Source organism: Bos indicus x Bos taurus, chromosome 28, assembly GCF_003369695.1.
Source record: "Bos indicus x Bos taurus breed Angus x Brahman F1 hybrid chromosome 28, Bos_hybrid_MaternalHap_v2.0, whole genome shotgun sequence".
Classification (NCBI taxonomy): domain Eukaryota; kingdom Metazoa; phylum Chordata; class Mammalia; order Artiodactyla; family Bovidae; genus Bos; species Bos indicus x Bos taurus.
The window spans coordinates 27188245-27194244 of NC_040103.1; positions in this window are offsets into that span (position 1 = coordinate 27188245).

Below are 6000 nucleotides of genomic sequence, written 5' to 3' on the forward strand. Positions count from 1 at the left end.
TTATCTGTGAAATGGGCCTCAGAGCCTGCAGCTAATGAGCTAATGGCTGGGACCTGGGACGGCTCTGGGAAGCGTGTTAAGTGCTCTACGTCCCTGGCCCCATTAAAGCCATTATCTGCTGGCTGGGTGTCACTGGGCAAGTGGACTCCAAAGTGGACCACAGACAGGCACCTCACCTCCAGGAGCTGTGTGGAGAAGGCCACCCTCTCCTTTTAAAGTGGCTCTCACCTTGGGGCATGCTTCCTGGATGTGTCTCAGGTAAACCACCCCCCTGCCCCAGGCCCCTGTGAGCCATTGAGGGAGGGTGTCATGTCACTGCTCAGGCCACCATCCCAGCGTTTCACTAATGCCCTCTAATGGGCCCATTTAGCAGCCCTGTCTGGCTGTTATCACAGCAGCTAATTGCTACTCCTCCTCCGGCCCTACTCAGGCCTCTGCAATCAGCCAGCATTAACTGCCACAGCGACTCTGCGATTCTACCCAGCCCAGCTCCCAGGCTCAGCCAATGACAAGCTTCTCCAAGCCTCCCCTCTTCCCCTGGCCCCAAATTCTTGTTCTTATTTCCAGGGACTCCTGAAGCACCCTACACTGAGCAATTTCAAGGAACAGGAAGGAAAGCAAAAGCGGGGGCAGAGGCAATAGGCACAAGGCATCTTGGCAGGCAGGGGTGCAGGGGGGCACCTCAGTGGCTCTGCACAGGCGTGAAGGTCAGACCCTGTCCAACTGCAAGGTCTCCCCAGCATAGACTCCGGGATAAAGGTTTGAATGCAAATTGTTTGTTTAGGATACGACCCCAGGAAGCACCATCTGAAAGGATAAAGGGGAGACAGGAAGGAGTGGGAGAGTACCATGAAAAAGTGGGTGAAGGAGCTGCCCCACAGGGTCCCTCTGAGGGATGGTGTGGAATGGTCCTGGAGTTTTCTCACAGGAGAGGGAGGGAGCCTGTATGTTTATCCCAGGGCCACTCTTGAGGTGTCTGCTCTGGGCACGGGTGAGGCAGAACCCTGCAAACAGCACTGTGGGACCTGACTGCCAGGACCTCTGGGGCAGGCATGGGCAGTTCTGCTGCAGGCTCTCCAAGCAACTGTCCACAAGCTGACTTGGCCCACCTTCTAGGGTGGTCTCTGGGCTTATTCACAACAGTGAATTAGGGGTACCAGCCCTGGTCAATGACTGCAACAAAATAATCCTAGCACTCAAATCCAGGGAGATATTGGTACCACCAAGCACTGGGTTTGTATCATCCCTGGTCTTCCTTCTGGCTGACCTCTCTGCCGGACATGTCTTCCTCTGGGAAATCCATGGCAGCCCTGGACTCAGTTTCACTCTGCATTCTCACAGGGCCAGTAAGAACACTCAGTGGACCCTCTGGAGTCAGAGGAACTGAGGCTCCATCTGATAGGGGAGGAGGAAGCACACAAACTGTGCCCCACCCAGGTTAGGACAATCCCAAGAGCCAACCTGTATGAATGAATGTATGTTGAATGAGAGTGTGAAAGAGGCAGCCAATCTAGTATTTAAGAACACAAGCCCTAGGACCAGACAGACAGGGTATCCCACTGGACAGATCCTGGCCCCCTCCCTTACCAACTTGGACAAGTTGACCTCTCAGAGTCTCAGAGTCTCCATTGCCTCATAGAAGATGGGCCAGATAAGGTTCTTTAGGGGTGCTTGTGAGGATTAAGTGAGGTGACCCAGGTCCTCTGGTATCGTGTCAGCACACAATAGGGCCTGGTTAATGGCAAATATGATAAGCATCACTTTCTTGGCCCAGGCCACCTGCGTGGCCAGCCAGGGAAACACTGCCGCTGGCCCTTGGCCTCCCATCTCATCTCAGCCTGGCGGACTCCTTTCCTCCCAGCAGCTGGGTGGGTCAAGCATGTGGCCTCACCGTGAGGACAGCAGAACTGTCCTGGATGCCTCACACAGAGGGGCAGTGCGGGTCCTGGGGAGGGTAGGCAGAGCAAGGAGAGGCTCTCCCTGCCACCACAGGCAGGTTGCTTATGTTCACAAGAGCACGTGATGCAGCACAGGGAATGAAGGCAGGGCATCTTCCTATGTTGGGCTGATGTGTCTGATAGTGACAGTCCTGGGGCTGGTGCTGATGCATCCTGACAGCCCTTTCACTGCTGGGAGCCTGGGAGCAAGGGTGTTGAGCATGTGAGAGCTCCCACAACACCCCACCCCTCAACTCCCACTTCAGGGAGGAAGTTGGCTTTAGTATTGGCTGGGAGGGGACCCTCTGGGATAAACCAGGATCTGCTGCTCCCTCACACTCTCCACCTCCATTTACTGGGGATGGCTGCTGTGCCAGGCTGGCCCGCAGGCTCAGGACTGGCATCAGAGCAAGACTGAGAAGCAGTGTGATCGTTTGCGCCATCCCCCAACCCCCAACTTGATGCAGGCCCAGAGGAAGAAGAGATTAGCCTGGGTCATCCGGTAAGGTCATGGCTAGCCCAGGCTTTCAGACCGCCAGACCAGGGAGATGGGTAATATCCAGGGGCAGCCTGGGTGTCCCAGGCCAGCTCTACCCCCAAGGATCTCCTAAACCCATCTGCTTTCCACTGCTCCATGTGCTGCTAACATCATACCAGGATTGCCCAACTTGAAGAATCCATGGGGCAGGGGCAGGCTCCAACCAGCCCAGGTCCTGTGGTCCCAAAGCTCCTAACATTTCCCTGCTCCAGCCAGACCTTCCTAACACCTTCTCCTCACTGACAGCCAAGGCAGAGGTCTGGCCCTAGAGCCACACCTTCAGGGCTTAATGGACGAAATCTGACAAGGGCCCCAGGGAAGCCACCATCCAGGTGCCTGGGCAGGTCATGTGGCCACAAGAGCCCACCCTGCTCCCAGCCCTGGCCTGAGCAGAACTGGCCTCCTTCACATGCCCTGGCCCCTCCCCTAGCACTGCCCACTTCCTCACATCCCTCTGAAGCAGATCTTGTCTCTTTATGCATCAATTATTAATTTGCTCCAGCTACATTAAGCCTGGGTCAGTCTCTTGGTTTCTTTGTCATTTTTCCTGGAGTGGAGGTGAGTGGGGGAAGCAGTGGATGGGATTGAAGAAGCTAGATCAGACAGTCTGAGAGGAGTCAGGACTCCTTCTGCCCATCAGACATCTCAAGTGCGTGAAGCCTGACCTAGAGGCCCTTTAAAATCATCAGATCTAACACGTGGGGAAATTGAGCTCCAGGGATGGGAAGGTACCTGCCAAAGGCACAGGTTGGTCAGCTGATCACAGAATACTTACTCATCACTCTGCTATGTGGCTCTGGCTCTCTCTTTTCTGCTTGGCATCTTCTATCCTGCTCCTCTAACAGATCTATATGTGCCCTACAAGTCACATGAGGTCAAGAGGAATTTCTAAAGTCACAAGGAAATGATGTACAAAGCAGGCATTGCACTCTGATGCCCAAGAAACAGTCCATCCAGCAGACCAGTGTTTTCCAGTCCTAGTCATATAAACATGTTTTGGCAGGTCCTTCCCCCAAAACACCCCTGTGAATAAGTAAAGAAATACTTTAAACCATATACTCCTCTCACAGAGCCACAACAGGCATCAGGGTGTATAAAGGTTCTGAGAAGTTCTACAGTGGAGAAATCTGTGCAGCTCTGACTGACCTAGGGTGCCCCAAATTATTTGATGCCAGAATGGTCTAGACTCACTGTGTCCTGCAGAGCCCAGGCCTCACTGGGTTTTGGGGGAACCTGTGAAGGGGCAAAGCAATATCCTCACCTCCCTCCTTAGACACACACACACACACACACACACACACACACATCTGGTAAGTGGGAAGGTAAAGCAGATACCTGGATAATGATTCCCAAGGGGACAGAAACTAGAATGGAAGCGTGGGTTCCCTGGTGATAGCCTCCCTGGCTGTGGAGCTTGAGTTCATCACTCAGCTCAACAGGTAAGGTGATGGGGTGGAAAGTTCTGGGATTCCTAGACCTCACAAAACTGGTTGCAAATCCATTTGTTTTACCAACCATAATAATCTCAAGAAACACAGATTTCCCCTGCTGTCAGAAAGTAGAGCGTTCCTATGAAACATTCCATAAGGTGAACTGGCGAGAAGCAAAGAAGCAATTACCTTAGGACACCTCTTGCTAATGGATGCACAAAATAAATGGAGATAAAACACAGATGCTCATGGACACAGTTCAGAGCTCTGGGGCTTGATGCTGAGATGCAGAGTGTGGTTCCCAGAAAGGAGCTTGATGGGGCCACTCTCTGCTCTTGGTGCACTACCTCCATAACAGCATCAGTAAAAGTGAACACTATTTTAGTTTTCCACTTTTTTTTTTTTTTCCAAAAAAAGCAAAAACCCTCTTTGGACTTCTTTCAGTTAAAGAAAACAGGTACTAATGTAGGCCTTCTGTAAAAGTGAAATGGTGTAAAGCAAACTTTTGAAGAGAAGGGGATATCTATAGTTAGCATGAATTGAATTTTTCTATATGCCCCTCCCATTGTCTTGCATTATCCTGTTGTTTTGTTTGCTTTTCCAGTTGTGGAAAACTGAGACTCAGCAAGACCTAGTCACTTGCCCAACGTCACATGTATCACTGGAACTTCAATAGCCTGGCTCCAAAGTCCACACTGTTAACCATTACAGTGTGTTTGCTGCCTCTAGGAACAAATAATACATCTCTCTGGGCCTCGACATGGAACAACAGACTGATTCCAAATAGGAAAATGAGTACGTCAAGGCTGTATATTGTCACCCTGCTTATTTAACTTATATGCAGAGTACATCATGAGAAATGCTGGGTTGGATGAAGCACAAGCTGGAATCAAGATTGCCGAGAGAAATATCAATAATCTCAGATATGCAGATGACACCACCCTGATGGCAGAAAGTGAAGAAGAACTAGATCCTCTTGATGAAAGTGAAAGAGGAGAGTGAAAAATCTGGCTTAAACCTCAACATTCTGAAAACTTAGATCATGGCATCTGGTCCCATCATTTCAGTTCAGTTCAGTTCACTAGCTCAGTCGTGTACGACTCTTTGTGACCCAATGAACCGCAGCACGCTAAGCCTCCCTGTCCATCACCAACTCTCAGAGTCCACCCAAACCCATGTCCATTGAGTCAGTGATGCCATCCAACCATCTCATCCTCTGTCATCACCTTCTGTTCCTGCCCTCAATCCCTCCCAGCATCAGGGTCTTTTCCAATGAGTCAGCTCTTTGCATCAGGTGGCCAAAGTATTGGAGTTTCAGTTTCAACATCAGTCCTTCCAATGAACACCCAGGGCTGATCTCCTTTAGGATGGACTGGTTGGATCTCCTTGCAGTCCAAGGGACTCTCAAGAGTCTTCTCCAACACCACAATTCAAAAGCATCAGTTCTTCAGTGCTCTGCTTTCTTTATAGTCCAACTCTCACATCCATACACGACCACTGGAAAAACCATAGCCTTGACTAGACGGACCTTTGTTGGCAAAATAATGTCTCTGCTTTTTAATGTGCTGTCTAGGTTGGTCACAACTTTCCTTCCAAGGAGTAAGCATCTTTTAATTTCATGGCTGCAGTCACCATCTGCAGTGATTTTGGAGCCCCAAAAAAATAAAGTCTGACACTGTTTTCACTGTTTCCCCATCTATTTGCCATGAAGTGATAGGAGCAGATGCCATGATCTTAGTTTTCTGAATGTTAAGCTTTAAGCCAACTTTTTCACTCTCATCTTTCACTTTCATCAAGAGGCTCTTAGTTCTTCTTCACTTTCTGCCATAAGGGTGGTGTCATCTGCATATCTGAGGTTATTGATATTTCTCCAGGCAATCTTGATTCCAGCTTGTGCTTCATCCAACCCAGCATTTCTCATGATGTACTCTGCATATAAGTTAAATAAGCAGGGTGACAATATACAGCCTTGACGTACTCCTTGTCCTATTTGGAACCAGTCTGTTGTTCCATGTCCAGTTCTAACTGTTGCTTCCTGACCTGCATACAGGTTTCTCAAGAGGCAGGTCAGGTGGTCTAGTATTCCCATCTCTTG